The sequence below is a fragment of the Chlorocebus sabaeus genome, chromosome 11 (assembly GCF_047675955.1).
Source record: "Chlorocebus sabaeus isolate Y175 chromosome 11, mChlSab1.0.hap1, whole genome shotgun sequence".
In the NCBI taxonomy this organism is placed as follows: domain Eukaryota; kingdom Metazoa; phylum Chordata; class Mammalia; order Primates; family Cercopithecidae; genus Chlorocebus; species Chlorocebus sabaeus.
The window spans coordinates 85,476,754-85,502,852 of record NC_132914.1 but is presented as its reverse complement, the minus strand read 5'-3'; the positions used below and the strand labels follow the sequence as shown (position 1 = coordinate 85,502,852).

The 26,099-nt window shown below is 41.4% G+C and overlaps 2 pseudogenes; both read right to left on the bottom strand.

The window, feature by feature from the left end:
- Nucleotides 1–343: 343 nt before the first annotated feature.
- Nucleotides 344–935, bottom strand: LOC119619719 (suppressyn-like; annotated as a pseudogene).
- Nucleotides 936–4,151: 3,216 nt separating this feature from the next.
- Nucleotides 4,152–23,467, bottom strand: LOC140712820 (transcription factor NF-E4-like; annotated as a pseudogene).
- Between the last annotated feature and the right edge of the window lie 2,632 nt (nucleotides 23,468–26,099).

Below are 26,099 nucleotides of genomic sequence, written 5' to 3'. Positions count from 1 at the left end.
AGGCAGGGTATGCAGCATAAGGGTTAGTCGTGTTTTTACAGTACTAGGCCTTTTTTTACAAGACACAATTGAGGTATTTAAGTTAGAAGGAGACCAGGCTCCTTGGGGTAACCAAGGCCACCACTCTGCTGTGGAGGCATTGACTGTTAGGGTTTGCTGACAGGAGCTTTCACCTACAGTGTGATGGGTTTCATCAGTCCACTTGTGGAATATGCACACTGTCCCTCTTACTGGGTTGGTAAGTGTCCAGAACTGCAGGTGTTCTTGAGGACTGAAAGTGAGACTGGGGTTTTGGGATGCTAGTAACTAAGGGGGAATGTCTATCCCATACTACAGCCACTGTTCACTCATACGAGCTCCCCCGCATACCCAGAAATTGGACACATCCATGGTAAGTGCGATGCTTTCTCCTAGATCTACAAACAGTTTTTTCCTGACTTGGGAAGGGATCCATCTGCTTGTAGTTTTGTATAAAAGGATGGAAATACCACGGGTGATTTTGGCATTGGGGGAATTGTTGCTTTTGCTTTGGCTATAATCTGTTCTCTCTTTATGTCTTCTAGCACTTGAGTGTTTACTCCCCATTGTCCAATTTTGGTGAAGCAAAGCCACTGCCTACCCTTTGGACATATAGCCCCATTACGACTGCCGGACACTCCTGGATTTTTTGCTTCACAATAACCTTTCCCTGATTGAACACCTTCTTCAATTAAGGTTCCATAACAGGATTTTTCTATATGAGTATGGTAAGTAAAGGATTGTTGCATTTTTCCTCCACAGTGGAAAACTTGATAATACTAACAGCAGCTCGGAGGCGCTGCTGTGGGCAGCAGAGAAGCTACTGACACTATTAAGATTGTGATGAGGGATATTCCTGTATTAAGACTTTTGGTTGGAAGTGAGGTATAGCAGGCAGTTGCGTAGATATAGGCCATTTCTAAAAGCAAGTGATTAGTCTTCCTCATCTTTTGGTTCTAAGAAAAGAAATGTTGGGGTTGATTTAAGCTTGGTAGGAGAAACTGGCCTAGATGATCACTTTGCTGTTAATGTTTTGGAGGAAGAAGTAACCTTGGGGGTGAGCTTGACTCTGGTGCGATGGATCCAGTGAGGGAGTCCTTGGACTCTCACTGCAGTTGGCATGCTGAGTATCACAGTGTAGGGGCCTGTCCACTTCAGTTGTGGCTTTTTGTGAGGGTCAGGTTGGCAGATAAACATGTCTGTGCCTGCAAGACAGTTATGTTGAGAGGATAAGGAGGTGTCAACAGGGAGAGGCATGATCTCATTTGCGGCTTCATGAATGAAAGATCATGTCTGATTTAAGGAGGGGAGGATTACCCGGGCAAGATTGGCAAGTAGATTTCACTCACGTGCTGCCTGATAAATGGCTCTGCTGTCTTCTAGTCTTTGTTTGTACTTTCTCCAAGTGGGTAGGAGCATTCCCAACAAATTCAGAATGTGCAAATGTCACCACACAAACTGTCATCATGCATATAATTACCCACCAGGCCCCAGGCTTGGTTGGTACAAAAAGGCAGCAGTGAGAGGGAACCCTGGGGTGACACTGAGTGGCAGATAAAGCAGGACTGAGTAATTTCTCAAACATGGCTGGAAAGGTGAGGACAAGTGAGAATAGGGCGGAGAAATTGCAAGAGAGGTTTGCAACCAACATGGAAAGAGTTGTGGAGGGTTTGCAGGATAGGGATTGTTTGAGAGTGAGGAAGAATGAAACGCCCTTCCTTGACATACTATGGTCCTTGCTTTTGAAGGTTTGGGGCTTGGAAGTCCTCCTTTTCTTCTGAGGAGTAAAGAGGAGAGAACAAGGACAGGGACAGAAACTGACCTTGCACAGGTTGTAGGGCTACTTGTTTGGCTACCTTATCTGCTAAAGCATTTCCAGCCAATATAGGATTGTCTGGGGTTTGGTGGCCCCTGCAATGAATGATGGCAACTTTCTACAGGAGTCTGGCCATTTGAAGGAGTTTGCTGATGAGAGAGCCATTTATGACAGGAGTGTTTTTTTGCAGTTAGGAAACCCCATTCTTTCCAGATGGATGAGTGTGAGTGCACTATGTGGAATGCATAATGAGAATCTGAATATATGTTAATTTGTTGTTCACCTGCTAGAGTGAGTGCTTGAGTGAGGGTGATGAGTTCAGCTTTTTGAGAGATGGTTCCTAGGGGGAGCAGATTGGCTTCAATAGTGTGTGTGAGGTAACACTATAACATAGCCAGCATCTTGGCATCCTTGATATAGGAAGGAGCTGCCATCTACAAACCAAGTAAACAAGGCATCTGGAAAGTGTTGGTCTGTTAGGTTTGGAAACGGTATAAGAAAAGTTTGAACAGTGTCTACACAGAAGTGTGCAGGGTCTTGGGAGGTAGTAGCTTCAGGTAAGAGCATGGCTGGGTTTAAATAGGAGCTGATTAGCACAGTGATTTAGGGAGTTTCTATGAATAAAGCATACAGTTGGAGGATCCATGGGGCAGAGATGAGACTCAGTACACTGCGGTGAGCTAACATGTCTTTGATGTTATGGGTTGAATAAATTGTTAGGTTGGCATGAAGAGATAGTTTTAGGCTTTCAAGGATGAGGACAGCATCTGCCGCCAGTGTTTGGAAGCAAGCAGGCCATCTGAGAGCTGTGGTTTCAAGCTGTTTGGAGAGGTAGGTGATAACCTGGAGGGTAGGTCCCTTAGACTGGGTTAGAACACCTAGTGCAACTCCATGTCATTCATTGGTATAAAAGGAGAAAGCTTTGATGAGGTCTGCCGGAGTGAGCGTGGGGCTGAGACAAGAGGCCTTTGGAGTAGACAGAAAGGTTGGATAATAGGCTGTTCAGGGTTCAAAGGCTCATGAAGAGGGCCTTTAGCAGCTTGCTATAACTGTTTGGCAAGTAGAGCAAAGGAGGGAACCCAAAGCCTAAAATATCCCACTAATCCTAGAAAAGAGAGAATTTCTTCCTTAGTTTGCAGAGGTGGGAGGGACTGGAGGAGGGATATGCGGTTGGTTGTGAGCTCTCAGGTTGCAGGGTAAAGGCTAGGCCTAGGTAGGTGACTGAGGGAGTGCGTATTTGTGCTTTTTTAGGGGAGACCAGATACCCCCACTCTGCCAGGAAGTTTAAAAGAGAGATAGTATGAGTGTTGCAGTCTTTGAGAGGGACTACACAGGAGTAGATCATCAACATATTGAAGGAGAGTGGAGAGTGTTAGGGATAAGGTACAGAGGTCATGAGCAAGGGCTTGTGCAAAAAGGTGGGGGCTGTCTCTAAAACCTTGAGGTAGTATGCACCAGGTGAGCTGATGTGAAAGGTGGGTGTAGGGGTCTTCCTATGTAAAGACAAAGAAGTCTTGAGAATCAGGGTGCAAATGAATTGTTAAAAAAAAAAAAAATGTATCCTTTAGATCTAGGACAGAAAAATGGGTGGTATTGGAGGGAATTGTGGAAAGTAAAGTTTATGGGTTAGGAAATACTGGACATACTGTGAGTACAGTTTGGTTAATGAGCCTGAAGTCCTGGACTAAGTGATAAGTTCCATCTTGCTTTTTAACAGGTAGAACTGATGTGTTAAAAGGGGAGTTTGTTGGGCAGAATAGGTGACTGGCAAGGAGGTGAAAATGATAGGCTTTAAGCCTACAAGAGCTGCTTGGGTTATTGGATACTGCTTCTGTGAGAGGAACTGGGTGGGGTTTTTAAGGATAATGTGGATGGGAGTGTAGTGTTTTGCAACTGAGGGTGTGGAAGTATCCCAAACAGTGGGGTTAACTATGGATGGCGCATAAGGAAAGGTTGCATATTTTAGGGTGGGAGGTTGGAGGAGTAGAATAAAGCTAGAAGCACCAGAGGGGTCTGGGTGGATGTGCTGGGTACCATGGGGAACGTAGAAGTGGAGAGTAGTGTGGAGTTTTGAAAGGATGTCTCTACCTAGGAGTGGAGTTTGTCATGAGGGCAGGACTAAGAAAGAGTGAGTGAAGGAAAAGATGTGAAGGGAGCAGAAGAGTAGAGGGGTGACTCGGGGTTTGGAGACTTGTCCATCAATACCCATAACAGAGACTTTGGAGGACTGGGTGGGTCCTGAAAAATTAGGTAAAGCAGAGTAGCTTGCCCTGGTATCAATTTAAAAAATATACTGGCCTACCTGCCACCAGCAGGGTTACCCTTGGCTTAGATGAAGAGACGGTAGTTGCCAGGGCATCCATTCCAGGGCACCATCAGTCTTCAGTGGCAAGGCCGATGAGATCCAAGTAGGAGGTTTTGCCAGCTCAGGGAGAAATGGGGGTGGTCCTTGCAAAGGCCACTCATAGTATGACTTCCAGTGGGGTCCTCTGCAGATGGGGCATGGCCTGATGGGCTTACCTGGGTTAGAGCATTGTCTGGACCAGTGGCCTTCATTGCTGCACTTGAAACAGGTGCCAGGTGGAGGTGGATTATTAGGAGGCTTCCGTGTGGAGCTGTGACCCCTTGGGCCTGCAGGGCCCCTGTTGGCGGAGGCAAGCATTTGAAATTCCGCCTGTTTTTGCCTTTTACCTTCCTCATCACAATTGTTAAAGACTTTGAAGGCTAAATTAAGAAGGTCTCATTGTGTGATTTGAGGGCCATCATCAAGCTTCTGAAGCTTCTGCCAAATATTGAGGGTGGATTGGGAGATTAATCGAACGTTTAAAATAGTGGTTCCTTCTGGGCTGGCTGGGTCTAGGTTGGCATATTTTCTCATGGCTCCAGTTAAACGAGAGTAAAAGGGCTGGGTTTTCGTCACGACCTTGGGTGATTTCCGAAAGTTTTTCATAGTTTACTGCTTTCTGGGCACCCTTTCTGAGTCATGCAAGGAGACACACAATCATGTGGTCTCAATAGCAGCGTCCGGGGCCCCATCTTGATAACCCTGGTGGGAGTCCTGGTTGGAGACTGCCTCTGTGCCAGTAGGCTGGGTAGGAGCCTGGTGAGGAATTGTATCAGCATGTGCCTGAGCTAAGGTCCAGATATGGTCCCAGTCTTCTGGGGTGAGGGTGGAAGAGAGGATAATGTAGAGGTCACACAAAGTTAGTTTGTAAGACTGGATGAAGTACTGAAACTCTAATACTAGAGGTAGGATCTTCGGGATATGAACTGAGTCTTTTGTTAATTTGAGAGAGATCAGTGAGGGAGAAGGTAACATGAACTCCAAAAATATTTTCAATTCCTGCTACTTCCCAAAGGGGGCACTCTAGCACAAGTATTGAAGTAAGGGTGGGGTACGGGCCAAAGATGGCACCTGAGTGAGTATCGGTGGGAGAGAAGGAAGAACCTGGAAGTAGTTTCTGTTGAGGGTTTGAAGGGGGAAGAGGGGTTGAGTTAACAGGCAGTGGAGGATAGATAGGGGCTTAAGGTGGTGGGATGGGTTTATAGGCCTCAGGAGAGGGCAATGAGGGAGGAGAATGGGTACAGGCAGTGCTAGAATTGTCCTGAGGAGAGGACAGTGTAGGAAAAGAAGTGGATACTCTTGGATGTGGTGCTGGATGGGAGGATGGCAGCTAGGAAGGTAGTGGCTAAGAAGATGGCTGCTGGGAAGGTGGCAACTGGGAAGAAAAAGAGGTGGCTTGGGGAGTTAAAGAAGATGGTTGAGAGAGAGAGGAAGGGGCTGGGAGGGGTAGACAGCAGTCTGCTGGATCAAACGAGGAAAAAGGTAGAGTCAGGAAGAGAAAGGAGATCAGGGTGGCGATAATGGAGGAGGGTTTGAACAGGTGAGCAAGAATTGCAGAGGTCAGATTGTAATCTGAGTGTAAAAAAGGCCTGAACATAAGGAATATCTCCCCATTTTTCCAGTCCTCGGCAATAATTGCTTAAGTTAGTTAAAATTGTAAAGTTGAATCTTCTATTTGTGGGTCATGTGGACCTGTTATCCGATTCATACTGTGGCCAAACTGAATTGCAATAAAAAAGACAAGGCACTTAGGGCGGATATCTTGCCCAAGGCCTAAGATTTGCAGGTTTTTTTATGAAGCAGCCTAGAGGGCTGTCCTTTGGAATGGAAGACAGGGAATTTCCCATAACAAAGGGATAATGGGGAAAAGGAGACCTTCCTGGATGGCCAAATCGAGACATAAAAGGAGCAATCTTCACTGCTGCCTTTTTCATTCCTAGAACTGGATCAAATAGCTTAGAGGTGTACCCCTAAGACCAGATGATCAGCGAGTGCTTCGCACATGTGGGAGGAGCCTTCTTGGACCAACATTGGATTTTTGGACCAGAGAAACCAAGAAAGGCTGTGTGGATTTATCTCTGTTAACCAGGCTCCCAGGAAACTTACCAGTAGGTAAGATCAGTGACCAATGTGCATGCACAGAGAGGCCACTGGAGGCTGAGGAGCTTCCTTTGTCCAGCTGCTGTGGCCTGTTCTCTGGGGTGGAGGGGTAGGTCCACAGGGGACATGGACTGGAGCCCCTCTGGGGTTTCAGCACCTGATGCAAGGCTCTTGTATTGGTTTGAACCCCGAGAATGTACCAACAAACAACACAAGGTGGTGTGGAGCAACACACTGTTTTAATGAGCACCTGGCTGCAGACGGGTTTAGGCCTAAAATGGCATCAGCCCCAAGTGAGGCTGGGGCACAGGTTTTATAGTCTCCTGTAAACAGGAAGTGTCCCAGTCTGGCATAACTGCTACGTGTTATCCAGACAGCCTCTCTCTCTCGATCTCCAGTGGGTAGTGTCTTCCAGCCAGTTCTCTTCCTGCTTTTGCTATCTTGCTGATGCACACTGCTGGTGCAAGTGGCCTTGCACCTTGGGACTGGGCCTACACAGGGAGGAGTTATTCATCCTCCCAAACTTTCAGGCCTTAGGGGAGAATCTTTCATTTTCTTTATAAATTACCCAGCCTCAGGTATTTCTTCTTAGTAGCATGAGAATAAACTAATATGGTACATTGGAACTGGGAGTAGTGGGGTGCTGCTGTAAAGATGCCCGAAAATGTGGAAGTGACTTTGGAAGTAGGTAACAGGCAGAGGTTAGAATAGTTTGGAGGGCTCAGAAGAATACAGAAAAATGTGGGAAAGTTTGAAACATCCAAGGGACTTAGAGGGCTCAGAAGACAGGAAGATGTGGGAAAGTTTGGAATTTCCCAGAGACTTGTTGATTGAATGGCTTTGACCAAAATGCTGATAATGATATGAACAATAAAGTCCAGGGTAAGGTGGTCTCAGATGGAGATGAGAAACTTTTTGGGAACTGGAATAAAGATGATTCTTGCTAAGCTTTAGCAAAGAGACTGGCAGTATATTGCCCCTACCCTAAAGATCTGTCGAACTTTGAATTTGAGAGAGATCTGGCCGGGCGCGGTGGCTCACGCTTGTAATCCCAGCACTCTGGGAGGCCGAGGCGGGCGGATCACAAGGTCAGGAGATCGAGACCATGGTGAAACCCCGTCTCTACTAAAAAATAGAAAAAAATTAGCCGGGCGCAGTGGCGGGCGCCTGTAGTCCCAGCTACTCGGGAGGCTGAGGTAGGAGAATGGCGTGAACCCGGGAGGCGGAGCTTGCAGTGAGCCGAGATTGCGCCACTGCACTCCAGCCTGGGCGACAGAGCGAGACTCCGTCTCAAAAAAAAAAAAAAAAAAAAAAAAGATTTTGAGAGAGATGATTTAGTGTATCAGGTAGAAGAAATTTCTAAGCAGCAAAGTGTTCAAGAGGAAGCAGAGCATAAAAATTCAAAAAATTTGCAGCCTGATGATGCAATATAAAAGAAAGACCCATTTTCTGAGGATAAATACAAACCCCCTGCAGAAATTTGTATAAGTAACAAAGAAAAGAATGTTTATCACCAAGACAATGGGGAAAATGTCTCTAGGGCATGTCAGAGACCTTCATGGCAGCCTCTCCCATCAAGACTCAGAGGCTTAGGAGGGAAAAATTGTTTCCTGGGCCAGGCCCAAGGCCCCCTGCTCTGTGAGACCTTGGGACATAGTGCCCTGTGTTCCATCTGTTTCAGTTCCAACTGTGGTTAAAGGGGACAAAAGTACAGCTCAGACCATTGCTTCAAAGTGTGAAAGCCCCAAACTTTGTTGGCTTTTACATGGTATTGATGGTACATGGTATTACATGGGTGCACAGAAGATAAGAAGAGAGGTTTGGGAACCTGCACCTAGGTTTCAGAGGATGTGTGGAAATGACTGGATGTTCAGGCTGAATTTTTCTGCAGGAGCAGGACCCTCATGGAGAACCTCTGCTAGGACAGTGTAGAAGGAAAATAGGGGGTTGGGTCCCCACTCAGAGTTCTCACTGGGGTACTGCCTACTGGAACTGTGAGAAGAGGGCCACCATTCTCCAGACCCCAAAATGGTAGATCCACTAACATCTTGCACCATGTGCCTGGAAAATCTGCAGGCACTCAATGCCAGCCCGTGAAAGCAGCCAAAGTGGGGCTGTACATTGTAAAGCCACAGAGGCAGAGCTACCCAAGGCTGTGGGAGCCCACCTATTGCATCAGCATGACCTGATGTGAGACATGGAATCAAAGGAGATAATTTTTGAACTTTAAGGTTTAATGACTGTCCTAGTGAATTTCAGACTTGCATGGGACCTGTAGCCCCTTTGTGTTGGCCAATTTTTCCCATTTGGAATATGTATATTTACCCAAGGCCTGTACCCTTTTTGTATCTAGGGAGTAACTTACTTTTTAACAAACAGGCTCATAGGCAGAAAGGACTTGCCTTGTCTCACATGAGACTTTGGACTTGGACTTTTGAGTTAATGCTGGAATGAGTTACAACTCTGGGGGACTTCTGGAAAGGCATGATTGCATTTTGAAATGTGAGGACATGAGACTTGGGAGGGGCCAGGGGCAAAATGACATGGTTTGGCTCTGTGTCCCCACCCAAACCTCACCTTGAATTGTAATAATTCCCACGTGTCAAGGGCAGGACTAGAGGGAGTTAATTGAATCATGGGGGTGGTTTTCCCCATGCTGTTCTCATGAAAATGAGTGACTTCTCACAGGTCTGATGGTTTTTTCAGGGGCTTCCCCCTTCGCTCCACACAAAAATGTGCCTTCTGCCATTGTTGTAAGTTTCATGAGGCCTCCCCAGACATATAAAACTGTGAGTGAATTTAATCTCTTTTATTTATAAATTACTTTATAAATTCTTCATAGCAGCATGCGAATTGACTAATAGCAGGTCAATGAAAAAACTAAAAGATAAACTAAAGAGTTTCTTGAGACAAACAAAACTGAAAACATAGCATACCCAGATATAGAAAATACAGCAAAAGCACCACTAAGGAAGTTTATTGTAATACATGCCTACATCAAAAAAGAAGAAAGTTCTCAAATAACCAATTGTTACCTCTAAAGCCACTAGAAAAACAAGAACAGACTAAGCCCAAAATTAGGAGCAGGAGGGAAATAATAAACATCACAGCAGAAATAAATGAAATAGAGACTATGAAAACAACAGAAAAGATCAACAAAATTAAGAATTGGATTTTGGAAAAGATAAACAAAATTGACAAACCTTTGGCTAAACTAGTTAAGAAAAAAAGAAAAACAAAATTAGAACTGAATAAAGAGTCATTACAACTGATACAACAGATATGCAAAGGATTATAAGAGATATTTATGAACAATTATATGTAAACAAATTAGAAAACCTAAAAGAAATAGATAAATGTATTGACACACACAATGTACCGAAATTAAAATATGAAGAAATATCTTAACAGATCAATGAGTAAGGATATTAAAACAGTAATTTTTTAAAGTTTCCCATCAAAGAAAAGCCCAGGACATAATTATTTTACTGCTGTATTCTATCAAAAACTTAAGGAAATAGTACCAATTCTTTTCAAACTCTTCTAAAATACTCAACAGGAGAGAATAGTTTCAAACTAATTATTAAGAAGTCAGCATCACCTTCACACCAAAGCCAAACAAAGATGTTGCAAGAAAAGAAGACAACACTCCAATGTCCCTGATAAACACAAATGTAAAAATCATCAATAAAATATTAGCAAACCAAATTCAACAGCACATATAAAGTTTATTCATGGTAAGATGTGGTGGCTCACACCTGTAATCCCAGCACTTTGAGAGGTTGAGGTAGGAGGACCACTTCAGTCCATGAAGTTGAGGCTCAATGAGCCATGATAGTTGAGGCTGCAGTGAGCCATTATTGCACCACTCCATTCCAACCTGGGCAACAGGGTAGCATCCTGTCTCTGGAAAGAAGAAAGAAAGAAAGAAAGAAAGAAAGAAAGAAAGAAGAAAGAAAGAAAGAAAGAAGAAGAAGAAAGAAAGAAAGAAAGAAAGAAAGAAAGAAAGAAAGAAAGAAAGAAAGAAAGAAAGAAAGAAAGAAAGAAAGAAAGAAAGAAAGAAAGAAAGAAAGAAAGAAAGAAAGAAAGAAAGAAAGAAAGAAAGAAAGAAAGAAAGAAAGAAAGAAAGAAAGAAAGAAAGAAAGAAAGAAAGAAAGTAAAGAAAGAAAGAAAGAAAGAAAGAAAGAGAAAGAAAGAAAGAAAAGAAAAGAAAGAAAGAAAGAAAGAAAGAAAAGAAAGAAAGAAAAGAAAGAAAGAGAAGAAAGAAAGAAGAAAGAAAGAAAGAAGAAAAGAAAAAGATCATGAAAGATCATGACCAAGAAGGATTTGTCCCTGAGATGCAAGGATGGTTCAACATACATAGATCAAAAAATGTAACGCAACTCATTGATAAAATGAAGAAAAAAAAGACATGTGATCATTTCAATAGATGCAGAAATGGCATTTAACAAGATTCAAAAGCCTTTCAAGGTAAAAAAATATATCAACAAATTAGGTATATAATGAATGTACCTCAGCACAACAAAAGTCATATATGACAAATTCCACAGCTAATATTATAATCAATGTGCAAATGTTGAATAGTTCTTCCTTTAAGATTTGAAACAAGATGAGGACCCTTCTTCAAAGACACTTCTATTTAATATAGTAATGGAGGTGCTAGCCCAGAGCAATTAGGCAAGAGAAAAATATAATAGGCATCCAAATTGGAAAGGAAGAAATTAGATTATCCTCATGCAAATGACGTGATCTTACATATAAACCCAAAGGCTCCACCAAAAAACTCTTGGAAGCCTGAGCAAACGTAGTAAGACCTCATATCTATTAAAAAATAAAAATTTACTCAAGTGTGATGGCACATGCCTGTATCCCAGCAAGACTCTGTCTCAGAAATGAAAGAAAATGAAAAAAACAAAAAAAAAGTTAGAACTAGTAAGTGAATTCACTAGTGTCTTTTTTTTTTTTTTTTTTTTTTTTGAGACAGAGTTTTGCTCTTGTTTGCCCAGGCTGGAGTTCAATGACAGTAATCTTGCGTCACTACAACCTCCACCTCCTGGGTTCAAGCAATTCTCCTGCCTCAATATCCTGAGTAGCTGTGATTCCAGGCACCTGCCACCACACCTGGCTAATTTTTGTATTTTTGGTAGAGACAAGGGTTTCACCATGTTGACCCAGGCTGGTCTTGAACTCCTGACCTCAGATGATCCACCTGCCTCGGCTCTCCCAAAGTGCTGGGATTACAGGTGTGAGCCACCACACCTGACAAATTTAGTAGTTTCAACATAAAAAATTAAGCATACAAAAGCAGTGGAGTTTTGTACACTAACAGCAAATTATCTGAAAAAGAAATCAAGAAAATAGTTTTATTTTAAATAGCTACAAAAAATAATAAATACTTAGGATAAATTTAGCCAAGGAACTAAAAGAGCTTCACACTGAATCCTGTTGAACATAATAAAAGAAATTGAAAGAGACACAAACAAATGGAAAGATAACTCATGTTCATGGATTTGAAAAATTATTATTGTTAAAATGTCCATACTACCCAAAATGATCTAAAGAGTTGATATAGTTTGGCTGTGTCCCTACCTAAATCTCATCTTGAATTGTAATCCTTAAAATGTCAATGTATCAAAGGAGGGATATGTATCATGGAGGCAGTTTTCCCCATACTGTTTTCATATAGTGAGTGAGGTCTCTTGAGATCTAATGGCTTTTTAAGGGGCACTTCACCCTTTGTTATTGTCTTTCCTGCCACCTTGTGAAGAAGGTACCCGCTTCCCCTTCTGCCATGATCGTAAGTTTTTTGAGTCCTCCCAGCCATGCAGAACTGTAAGCCAGTTAAATCTCTTTTATTTATGAATTATCCAGTCTCAGGTAGTGTCTTTGTAGCAGTGTAAGAATAGACTAATGCAAGAGTCAATTCAATTTTTATCAACACACAGTTGACATTATTCACAAAAAATAGAAGAAAACAATCCTAAAATTTCTACAGGACCAGAAAATACATCATATAGCCAAAGCAAACTTAAGCTAAAAGAACAAAGGTGGAGGTATCACAATACCTGACTTCAAAATATATTACATAACTATGGTAACCAAAACAGCATGGTACTTGTATAAAAACAGACACATCGACCAATGGAACAGAACAGAGAGCCTAGAAATAAATACACACATTTACAGCCAACTAATACTCAACAAAGTTGCCAAGAATACACAATGGAGAAAGAACAGTCTCTTCAATAAGTTATATTGACAAAATCAGATATTCACATGCAGAAGAATAAAATTAGACTCTTATTTCACACCATATGTAAAACTCAATTAAAATGGACTAAAGCATAAATGTGAAATGCAAAACTATAAAACTATAATAAGAAAACATAGGGGAAAACCTCTTTGACATTAATCTGAACAGTGACTTTTTAATATGACCATTAAGACACAGGGAACAAAAGCAAACACAGACAAATGGGGTTATATCAAATGAAAAAGGTTATGTATAGCAAAGAAAACAATCAACAGAATGAAGAGAGAACCTACAGAATGGCAGAAAATATTTGCAAACTCTACATTTGATAAGAGGTTAATATCCAAAATATGTAAGGAGCTCAAACAACTTGTTAAGAAAATAATTTGGTTGAAAAATGGGCAAAATACCTGAATAGACATTTATCAAAAGAAAACATACAATGACTAATAAGTATATTTTGAAAATGCTCAATCAACACCACCAATCATCAGGAAAATACACATTAAAACAACAATGAAATAGCTCACATCTGTCCAAATTATATTTAAAAAAAGACCAAAGATAATTGTTGTCAAAGATATGGAGATAAAGGAACCCTTGCACACTGTTGATAGAAATGTAAGTTAGAACAATCATTATGGAAAAGAGCAAGAAATTTACCAAAAAATTAAAAATAAAGACCTTGCAATTTATCACAACAAAGAAGTGACAAAGGTTTGAGGTGATGGATATGCCAACTACCCTGGTTTTATCATTACACATATATTCATGTAATGTATTGAAACATTACATATACCACCATAAACATGTACAATTATAAACATTTTCTTCAAGGACCAGACAGTAAGCATTTTAGGTTTTGCAAGTCAAGAGGGAAAATTGAGATTTTTATGTAGGAACTTATAGAACCATTAAAAACAGAATCATTTAAAAATACAAAAACTGAGGGGGACGCCAAGATGGCCGAATAGGAACAGCTCCAGCCTCCAGCTCCCAGCATGAGTGACACAGAAGATGAGTGATTTCTGCATTTTCAACTGAGGTACAGACCGACCACTCACACCTCACATGGCTGGGTACACCCCTGAGACGAAACTTCCAGAGCAAGAATCAGACAGCAACACTCGCTGTTCAACAATATTCTATCTTCTGCAGCCTCCGCTCTGATAACCAGGCAAACAGGATCTGAAGTGGACCTCAAGCGTACTCCAATAGACCTGCAGCTGAGGGTCCTGACTGTTAGAAGGAAAACTAACAAACAGAAAGGACACCCACACCAAAACCCATCAGTACGTCACCATCATCAAAGACCAAAGGCAGATAAAACCACAAAGATGGGGAAAAAACAGTGCTGAAAAGCTGAAAATTCAAAAACTCAGAGCGCATCTCCCCCTCCAAAGGAACGCAGCTCCTTGCCAGCAACAGAACAAAGCTGGATGGAGAATGACTTTGGCAAGTTGAGAGAAGAAGGCTTCAGTTGCTCAAAATTCTCAGAGCTATAGGAAGAACTACATAACCAGCGCAAAGAAATTAAAAACCTTGAAAAAAGAATGAATGAATGGATAACTAGAATAATCAATGCAGAGAAGACATTAAAAGAACTGATAGAGATAAAAACCATGACACGAGAACTACGTGACAAAGGCACAAGCTTCAGTAACTGACTCGATCAACTGGAAGAAAGACTATCAGTGATTGAAGATCAAATGAATGAAATGAAGTGAGAAGAGAAGTGTAGAGGAAAAAGAGTAAAAAGAAATAAACAAAGCCTCCAAGAAATATGCGATTATGTGAAAAGACCAAATCTACGTCTGATTGGTGTGCCTGAAAGTGACGGGGAAAATGGAACCAAGTTGGAAAACACTCTTCAGGATATCATTCAGGAGAACTTCCTCAACCTAGTAAGGCAGGCCAACATTCAAATTCAGGACACACAGAGAACACCACAAAGATACTACTCAAAAAGAGCAACTCCAAGACACATAATTGTCAGATTCACCAAAGTTGAAATGAAGGAAAAAATGTTAAGGGCAGCCAGAGAGAAAGGTCGGGTTACCCTCAAAGGGAAGCCCATCAGACTAACAGTGCATCTCTCAGCAGAAACTCTACAAGCCAGAAGAGAGTGGGGACCAATAATCAACATTCTTAAGGAAAAGAATTTTCAACCCAGAATTTCATATCCAGCCAAACTAAGATTCATCAGTGAAGGAGAAATAAAATCCTTTACAGACAAGCAAATGCTTAGAGATTTTGTCACCACCAGGCCTGCCCTACAAGAGATCCTGAAGGAAACACTAAACATGGAAAGGAACAACAGGTACCAGCCATTGCAAAAACATTCCAAAAGGTAAAGACGATCGATGCTAGGAAGAAACTGCATCAACTAGCAAGCAAAATTACTAGCTAATATCATAACGACAGGATCAAGTTCACACATAACAATATTAACCTTAAATGTAAATGGACTAAATGGTTCAATTAAAAGACACAGACGGGCAAATTAGATAGAGTCAAGACCTATCAGTTTGCTGGATTCAGGAGACCCATCTCACATGCAGAGACACACATAGGCTCAAAATAAAGGGATGGAGGAAGATCTACCAAGCAAATGAAAAACAAACAAAAAAAAAAGCAGGGGTTTCAATCCTACTCTCTGATAAAACAGAGTTTAAACCATCAAAGATCAAAAGAGATAAAGAAGGCCATTACATAATGGTAAAGGGATCAATTCATCAGGAAGAGCTAATTATCCTAATATATATGTGCCTAATACAGGAGCACCCAGATTCATAAAGCAAGTCCTTAGAGATTTACAAAGAGACTTAGACTCCTATACAATAATAATGGGAGACTTCAACACCCCATTGTCAACATCAGACAGATCAATGAGATAGAAAGCTAACAAGGATATCCAGGAATTGAACTCAACTCTGCACCAAGCAGACCTAATAGATATCTACAGAACTCTCCACCCCAAATCAACAGAATATACATTCTTCTCAGCACCGCATCACACTTATTCCAAAATTGACCACATAGTTGGAAGTAAAGCACTCCTCAGCAAATGTATAAGAACAGAAATTATAACAAACATTCTCTCAGGCCACAGTGCAATCAAACCAGAATTCTGGACTAAGAAACTCAATCAAAACTGCTCAACTACATGGAAAATGAATACCCTGCTGCTGAATGACTACTGGGTACATAACGAAATGAAGGCAGAAATAAAGATGTTCTTTGAAACTAATGAGAACAAAGATATAACATACCAGGATCTCTGGGACACATTCAAAGCAGTGTGTAGAGGGAAATATATAGCACTAAATGCCCACAAGAGAAAGCAGGAAAGTTCTAAAATTGACACCCTAACATCATAATTAAAAGAACTAGAGAAACAAGAGCAAACACATTCAAAAGTTAGCAGAAGGCAAGAAATAACTAAGATCAGAGCAGAACTGAAGGAGACAGACACAAAACACCCTCCAAAAAATCAACGAATCCAGGAGCTGTTTTTTTTTTTTTTTTTAATCAACAAAATTGATAGGCTGCTAGCAAGACTAATAAAGAAGAAAAGAGAGAAGAATCAAATAGATGCAATAAAAAATGATACAGGGGATATAACCACCGATCCCACAGAAATACAAAATACCATCAGAGAATACTATAAACACCTCTAAACAAATAAACTAGAAAACCTAGAAGGAATGGATAATTTCCTGGACACTTACACTCTCCCAAGATTAAACCAGGAAGAAGTTGAATCCCTGAATAGACCAATTGCAGGCTCTGAAACTGAAGCAATATTTAATAGCCTACCAACTAATAAAAGTCCAGGACCAGACGCATTCACAGCTGAATTCTACCAGAGGTACAAGAAGGAGTTGTTACCATTCTTTCTGAAATTATTCCAATCAATAGAAAAAGAGGGAATCCTCCCTAACTCTTTTTATGAGGCCAACATCATCCTGATACCAGAGCCTGGCAGAGACACAACAAAAAAAGAGAATTTTAGACCAATATCCCTGATGAACATCGATGCAAAAATCCTCAATAAAATACTGGCAAATTGAATCCAGCAGCACATCAAGAAGATTATCCACCATAATCAAGTGGGCTTCATCCCTGGGATGGAAGGCTGGTTCAACATACACAAATCAATAAATTTAATCCAGCATATAAACAGAACCAAATACAAAAATCACATGATTATCTCAATAGATACAGAAAAGGCCTTTGACAAAATTCAACAGCCCTTCCTGCTAAAAACTCTCAATAAATTCGGTATTGATAGAACGTATCTCAAAGTAATAAGAGCTATTTATGACAACCACACCAATTTCATACTGAATGGGCAACAACTGGAGGCATTCCATTTGAAAACTGGCACTAGACAGGGAAGCCCTCTCTCACCACTCCTATTCAACATAGTGTTGGAAGTTCTGGCTAGGGCAATCAGGCAAGAGAAAGAAGTAAAAGGCATTCAATTAGGAAAAGAGGAAGTCAAATTGTCATGGTTTGCAGATGAAATGAATGTATATTTAGAAAACCCCATTGTCTCAGCCAAAAATCTCCTTAAGCTGATAAGTAACTTCAGCAAAGTCTCAGGATACAAAATCAATGTGCAAAAATCACAAGCATTCTTATATACCAATAACAGAAAAACAGAGAGCCAAATCATGAATGAACTCTAATTCACAATTGCTTCAAAGAGTATAAAATACCTAGGAATCCAACTCACAAGGGATGTGAAGGGCCTCTTCAAGGAGAACTATGAACCGCTGCCCAATGAAATAAAGAGGACACAAACAAATGGAAGAACATTCTGTGCTCATGGATAGGAAGAATCAATATTGTGAAAATGGCCATATTGCCCAAGGTAATTTATAGATTCCATGCCATCCCCATTAAGCTGCCAATAACTTTCTTCACAGAATTGACAAAAACTAAAGTTCATGTGGAACCAAAAAAGAGTCTGCGTTGCCAAGACAATCTGAAGCCAAAAGAACAGAGCTGGAGGCATCATGCTACCTGACTTCAAAGTATATTACAAGGCTACAATAACCAAAACAGCATGGTACTGGTACCAAAACAGAGATATAGACCAATGGAACAGAACAGAGCCCTCAGAAATACCACACATCTACAACTATCTGATCTTTGACAAACCTGCCAAAAACAAGAAATGGGTTAAGGATTGCCTATTTAATAAATGGTGCTGGGAACACCTGGCTAGCCATAAGTAGAAAGATGAAACTGGATCTCTTCCTTACCCCTTATAAAAAAATTAATTCAAGATGGATTACAGACTTAAATGTTAACCTAAAACCATAAAAACCCTAGAAGAAAACCTAGGCAATATCATTCAGGACATAGGCATGGGCAAGGACTTCATGTCGCAAACACCAAAAGCAATGGCAACAAAAGCCAAAAGTGACAAATGGGATCTCATTAAACTAAAGAGCTTCTGCACAGCAAAAGAAACTACCATCAGAGTGAACAGGCAACCTACAGAATGGGAGAAAATTTTTGCAATATACTCATCTGACAAAGGGCTAATATCCAGAACCTACAAAGAATTCAAACAAATTTACAAGAAAAAAACAACCCCATCAAAAAGTGGGCAAAGGATATGAACAGACTCTTCTCCAAAGAAGGCATTTATGCAGCCAACAGACATATGAAAAAATGTTCATCATCACTAGCCATCAGAGAAATGCAAATCAAAACGACAATGAGATACCATCTCAACAGTTAGAATGGCGATCATTAAAAAGTCAGGAAACAACAGGTGCTGAAAAGGATGTGGAGAAATAGGAACACTTTTATACTGTTGATGGGACTGTAAACTAGTGCAACCATTGTGGAAGACAGTGTGGTGATTCCTCAAGGATCCAGAACTAGAAATACCATTTGACCCAGCCATCCCATTACTGGGTATATACCCAAAGGATTATAAATCATGCTGCTATAAAGATACATGCACACGTATGTTTATTGCAGCACTATTCACAATAGCAAAGACTTGGAACCAACCCAAATGTCCATCAATGATAGACTGGATTAAGAAAATATGGCACATATACACCATGGAATACTATGCAGCCATAAAAAAGGATGAGTTCGTGTCCTTTGTATGGACATGGATGCAGCTAGAAACCATCATTCTCAGCAAACTATCATAAGAACAGAAAACAAAACACTACATGTTCTCACTCATAGGAGGGAAATGAACAATGAGAACACTTGGACACAGGAAGGGGAACGTCACACACCGAGGCCCTCTGTGGGGTGGGGAGAAGGAGGAAGGATAGCATTAGGATATATACCTAACGTAAATGACGAGTTAATGGGTGCAGCACACCAACATGGCACATGTTTACTTATGTAACAAACCTGCACATTATACACATGTACCCTAGAACATAAAGTATAATGATTTAAAAAAACTAGTGAGTTTTACAAATTTTTGTATTTTAATGTTGGTAAATGTTGTTCTTTCTTTTCCAGATTTAGATCTCCCTTGATCATTTCTGTAGAGTCAGTCTAGTGGCAACAAATTCCCTCAGCATTTGCTTGTCTGAGAAATACTGTATTTTTTTCTCATTTATAAAGGATGATTTTGCTGTATCTAATATTCTTGAGTGACAGGTTTTTTTTTTTTCTTTCAGCACTTTGAATATATCATCCCATTTCCTTCTGGCAAGAAGGTTTGTGTTGAGAAATTTGCTGTTAGTTTGATGGAATTCCTTTTATATATGTGTGGACACACTTTTCTCTTGTTTTTGGGAATTACTATCTTTGACTTTAGACAGTCTGCCTAGAATGTACTGTAGAGAGCACATTTTTGCATTGTATATTCTTGGCAATAGCTGAACTTCTTGTATTTGTGTAAATCTCTTGCTAACATTAGGAAGTTTTCATCTATTATTTTGTTAAATAGGTTTTATAATTCTTTGTCTTTTTGCCCTCAGGGCTATTGATTATTCAAATATGTGGTTGCTTTATGTTGTTCCAAATGTCATGAAGGCTTTGTTCACATTGTTTATACTTGTTTTCTGTATATATGTCTGACTGAGTTATTTCAAAAGACCTGTCTTTAAATTCTGAGATTCTTTCTTCTGCCTGATCTAGTCTATTTTTGGAGCTTTCAAATGTATTGTGCATTTTCTTTAATGAATTCCTCAATTCCAGATTTTCTATTTGGTTCTATTAAAAATATACATCTTTTTCATAAATTTCTCATTTATATCCTCAATTATTTTCCTGATTTCTTTGTATTGTTTTTTAGAATTCTCTTGCATCTCACTGCAGTTCTGTAAAATTAACATTTTGAATTCTTTACTTGGGGTTTTAATTTTTTAAAATTAAGATGTATTTCTGATTAGAGCAAGATGATCCTCAGTAAAAAAAGAAAAGTAAAAAAAAAAAAAAAAAAGATTTTTTTAAAAAGAAAAGTATCTATTTCTGGTAAATTATTGTGTTCCTTTGGAGGAGCCATATTTACTTGCTTTTTCATGACTTCTTTGTCCTTATGTTGATATTTATGCATCTGGTGTGTGATAGATAACACTGAGTGTCAACTTGATTGGATTGAAGAATACAAAGTATTGATCCTGGGTGCGTCTGTGAGGGTGTTGGCAAAAAAGATTAACGTTTGAGTCAGTGGGCTTGTGAAGGCAGATCCACTCTTAATCCGGTGCGCACAATCTAATCAGCTGCCAGCAAATATAAAGCAGGCAGAAAAATGTGAAGAGAGACTGGCCTGGCCTCCCAGCCTACATCTTTCTCCCTTGCTGGATACTTCCTGCCTTTGAACATTGGACTCCAAGTTCTTAAGTTTTGGGGCTTGGAGTGGCTCTCCTTGCTCCTCAGCATGCAGACAGCCTATTGTGGGACCTTGTGATAGTGTAAGTTAATATTTAATAAACTCCCGTTTATATATATCATTTATATATGATATATATATATATATATATATATATATATATATATATATATATATATATCCTATTAGCTCTGTCCCTCTATAGAACCCTGACTAATACTGATTTTGGTACCAGGAGTGGTTCTAGAGGAACATAATATTAAAGATAGAGTTTTCTCAATGGTTTTGGGGCTGCTTAATATGATTAGACTCAAAAATGCTAAGGACTCTAAGAGTATGGAGAACACTGAGAGTACTTGGCACGAACTGTTTAGAGAGTTATGTTAAACAAATGCACTTGACACTCCGGATTCACTGCTCACAAGAGGCAAGGAGTTCAATGACTGTATGCATAGTATCTGTAACCGTATGTGGAGAACCAAGGAACATAATGAAGCTGGTTGGTTGCTCCTAAGTTCAGTGGACAAAGTGATCAAAGAAAATGATGAACTCAGGTATTCTATCTCCCAGCTTCAGAAGCAGATACTGAGCCTGAAATCTGCTAAGATTGCCCTGAGTGAGAGTCTTATCTCCTGTAGAGAAAGAGTAGAAATTGTAGAAAAACAAACACAAGCTCTTATCATGCGAGTGGCTGACCTGAAGCAAAAGATGCATGCACAGCCTTGAGAGATGTCCACTGTTAAAGTGAGGGCATTGATTGGAAAGGAATGGGACCCTGAAACATGGAATGGAAATGGGTGAGAGGACCCTGATGAAGCTGGAGACACTGAGTTTATAAATCCTAACGAACTTTTTTGCCAGAAGAAACAGCTTCTCCATCCCCAGTAGTGGCAACGTCCCCTCCCCAACCCATGCTGCTATCAGCCTTTCCACCTCTGTCTGAGGAGATGAACCCTGTGCTGCCTGAGACAACAGTGATGACCTCCCCTTAGGCAGTTGCCAGGAAAGGTAATGCTGAGTCCCCCCTCAGGAGCCACCTCCAACACCTCTGTTTGCTTCTAGACCTATAACTAGACTAAAGTTCTGGCAGGCCCCAGCGAGCGAGGTAGAGAGTGTGACCCATGAGGAGGCATGCTGTACTCAAAAAGAACTGTTTGAGTTCTCTAATTTATATAAACAGCCACCTGGAGAACAGGCATGGGAATGAATATGAAGAGTATGGGATAATGGGGAAAGGAACATAGAGTTGGATCAGGCTGAATATATTGATTTGGGTCCAGTAAGTAGGGACTCTGCTTTTAATGTTGCAGTTCAGGGAGTTAAAAAAGGTTCTAATAGTTTATTTGCTTGGTTAACTGATTAACCAATTATGGATTAAAAGATGGCCCACTGTAAATGATCTGGAAATACCTGATCTCCCTTGGTTTAATGTAGAGGATGGAATCAAAAGGCTTAGGGAGATTAGGATGGTGGAATGGATTAGTCACTTTAGACCTACTCATCCCAATTGGGAGGGTCCAGAAGATATACCTTTGACCAATGCCTTCTGAAATAGATTTGTGAGGGCAACACCTGCATCTTTGAAGAGCCCTGTAATTGCTCTTCTCTGTGTGTCAGATCTAAGGGTGGGAACCACAGTCATTCAACTACAAAATTTAAATGCAATGAGAATAATTGGGTCCACAGGTGGCAGGGGCCAAGTGGAGGCACTCAACCATCAAAGCAAGGTGGGCATAGTTACCGTAATGGACAGCAGAAGCAAAGTGGCCATCAGAATATTTTAACTTGTGTAGAGCTCTGGCGTTGGTGAATTAATAATCAGTGTTCCTAGAAGTGAAATTGATAGGAAGCCTACTGCATTCCTACTTAATTTACACAAGCAGAAAACTTTTATGTCAAGCGAACAAAAGACTACTTTGAATTATAAAAAGAGAGAATCATGGCCCCTCAATCAATTTCCAGACTTGAGCCAGTTTACAGACCCAGAACCCCTTGAATGAAGGGGAAACCTGGTCCCCTTGAGGAAAGACCCCATTACATTACTGACAATTTGTGCAGTGAATCTTTCTCCCATCCTTCCCTAAGGAGACCTGTGGCCTTTTCCCAGGGTAAATGTGCACTGGGGAAAGGGAAATGATCAAACATTTCAGGGACTACTGGACACTGGCTCTGAGATACATGTATCCTAGTAATTCTGTCCCTCTAGAGAACCCTGAATAATACAGGTGTGATAGTTGCTTCTTCCAAATTTGAGTTTACTTTTGTACAGGAAGAGGATGTTTTGACATGTATATTATGATGTTGGTTAGGTAGGTAATACAGTTTGGTTGCTTGTCCTCTCCAAATCTCGTATTAAAATGTAATCCCCAGTGTTGGAGGTGGGAATGGCTTGGTGCCATTCTTGCTATAATGAGTGAGTTCTTGTTCTGAGTTCACGAGAAATCTGGTTGTTTAAAAGAGTGTGGTACTTCCCCCTCTCTCTCTTGCTTCTGCTCTTGCCATGTGATGTGCCTGCTCATGTTTTACCTTTTGCTATTAGTAAAATATTTCTGAGGCTTCACCAGAAGCTGACCAGATGCTGGCAGCATGTTTCATGTACAATCTGTAGAACCATAAGCCAATTAAACTTCTTTGCTTTATAAATTACCCAGCCTCAGGTATTTATAGCAATGCAAAAACAGACTAATACAGTAAGGTACTTTGACTTTGATCCTAGGTGCATGTATTAATGTAGTCTCTGTATGTTTTCTTTGGTGGCAAAGGGCATTAGTGTTGTCTGTGATTTTCTCAGTTTTTTAGGGTGCAGTTATTAGCAGAAGTTGTCCTGGTTACTAGGATGCCATTTGTGCCTGTCTTCAGGCCCTAGTGGTGGCAGTGGTGGTCTGAGTATGACTAACTTTGTGCCCCAAGGTGGCATATGCTGTCATCTGTGTTGGTGGTTACTGGCAGGCTGATTCTTTGGCTTCCAGGTGTCTTTGTCAGATGTTTGTAGTGACAGTGGTTGACTGGGCAAGTGGGTGGGTTCTTGGGCCCTGAAGTATCCAATGTGGCATAGACAATGACAATAGCAGTGGTAGGATGATTCTCTGGGTCCAGAGTGGTGTGCATTGATGTTGGTGTTGGCTGCAATGAGCTGCACAGACCCTCTCCAGGCCTGCAGGTGGCATTTGCAGGTAGTTGACAGCTTAAGTGGTAGTGGCCAGGAGTTTAGGCCCATCCTTCGGTTCCTGAGAGAAGTGCTCAGATGCCCACATTGGTGAATTGGATTGTGCAATCTCCAGGACCCCAGGTTATGTGTGCTGTCTCAGAGGTGGGGTGAATGTGGGCTGGGTGGACTTGTGTTCAGGTCCCCTCAATAGTTAGAGCTGGTACCAGTTGTAGTTGGTGGGGGTCTGATAATCCTCAGGCCCTTCCTGGAGTGTTTGAGTGAGGAGGCAGTCACTACCATGCAAATAGTAGAGATCGTGTGGTTGGCCTTGATGGCCACAGCCTGGGCCTCAAGGTGAGAAAAATGCATCTCTCTCATGCCCCATTCCCAGAGGGGCTCACCCTCCAACCCTGGGGGTGGCAGATCCTGTTAAGCTTACACCTTAGCCCTGGCTGCAGAAACCCACACCCATCTTGTAACTAAATCTCAGTTGCAACTTATACCCATCTGCATCATGCTGTCAGTCCTGGAAGCACTCACTTCTGGCACCAGCAGCTACAACCAACCTCTTGCTCACTTCTCAGCCCTGGCTGCAGAAGCACTCCCAGATCATGCCCTAGTCTCAGCAGCAACAACCTGAATTTCACTAACACCTCAGTCCTGGTATGCTGTTGTTATGTCCAGACCGTTTGTTCCTCAAAGAAGACCACCAGAGTCCAGAGTCAAAGCCAAACGGCAAGGATCTTTATCACAAGTTCGAACTTGGTCCTTCCATTCCACAGCATACGAGAGGGCCCTGAACAATGCAAGTGCTTGCCTTTTATAGCCCGAGGTAGATAGGATAGCAAAGTTATAGAGGAACAAAGGAATTCTTTTGGTTACAGCATTACAATTGGTTTACATTTACATTTAGTAGTAGTTTTTTTTTTTTTTTTTAATTGGTTCCCACGCTTTCAGTAAAACTACAAACAGCTGTGTACTTATCGGAGATTTTCCAGGTGGTGTTTGTACTGGGCCTGTTTGTGTTGAGCCCTGGGCTGAGGAATGTGCCTGATTTCTTTTCATCCCCCCTTTTCATGGGTACTTCTAGAGCCAATCTTGGGTCTTATAAGTCTGATTCTGTTTCAGCGTTTACAGGTTGGTATTGGGCTCTGAGGATCATGAGCTGTACAGTGTCAAATCTCTCCTTAACAAATTGTAAAATTCTGTTAACGACACAAAGTCCTATGGTAAGCAGAAACAGTATACTTAGCAGGGGTCCAAGGAAGGGGGCTAACAGAGAAAACATAGAGGAATTCCACCATTGGTCTGCAGCTGAAGCAAACTGCCATGTTTTTACTTCTGCGCTTAACTTGCGTAACTGTTGGACCCGGTCCTCTACAAGCCCTGATTCATTTATGTAGAAACAACAGTCTTCTTTCAGAAACGTACATGTACCACCTTTTTCTGCAGTGAGTAGGTCTAGGGCCCTCCAGTTCTGCAAGGTTACCTGAGCTAGGGACATAAGCTGCCACTGAAGGGAGGCAAGGGACTCAGCCGACTCCTCCATAGCAACGGCAAATTGTTGGTACAACTTGTTGCTTTCTATGAGGGTGTGACCTAGGGTTCCCCCCGCCAGTCCGGCCGCAATGAGGGATGCGGTGAGGGAGATTCCCACACTGAGGGGAAGAAATATGGCTCGTGCAGGTCTTGGTCTAGGGACTAGGTGAATAACAGTACTAGTCCAGTTACCGGTGTACCCTAGGAACTCGCCAGCAGTTAGTAGAGTCAACTGGGGAACTAATGTGACAGGAAGACACAGTAGGTTGGTAACAGAGGGACTAGATAGGTTCTTAGATAATGTTCCATTACACCAGAAGAATATGCCCGGCGGAGCCCTTAGGGTGATATTAGGGGGCATTGCAGTGATGCTGCAGAGGCTGGAATTGGTTCCTGAGAAATAGTAGGGAAACTTCTCCTGACTGGGGTTTAGGTATAGGGGCACGTTAAGGATAGGAGCATATGAGAGGTTTCGGAGGTTGTTAGCTTGGGCAGAGGTAGAGGATCCTTATGGCAAAGGGACAGCGGTTAGCGGTGGATGCCCTAGAGTGGCACACAGAAAGCAGCCAGACAGGCTGTGAAGTCCTGTAAGGTTAGCAAGTTCTAGTCCTTCTTGTAATAATTTTAACCAGGAGAAAGGACGTAAGTCTTGTGTTAGTCTGTTTTCTTGTCGTTGGATATTTCTATGGACCAGGGGCAGTACCTGCACTAGACCTTGCCACAGATAGAGGTGACTGCTAGGCCATGTGGAGGAGGGGGAGTAGTATACAGCCCCATGTTGAGGCGTGGTCCAGTGGGAGTTCCAGGGGTCTTTAACTATCCATGTATATGAAAAGTCTCCGTCCCGTCTACGATGGAAGACCCACTTAGGGTCTAACTGTTTTTTCTCTCCCCAATAACGGGATCTATGGATGTTACAATAGTTATAAGGACAGCCGGCATTTTGGTGCCACCAATAGTGTTTACAATTGTATTTAGTCTGATCAAACTCAAAGCATATTATTGGTGTCATAGGTTTGGCTATTTGAAAACCAGTAAAATTTAGTAGAATTG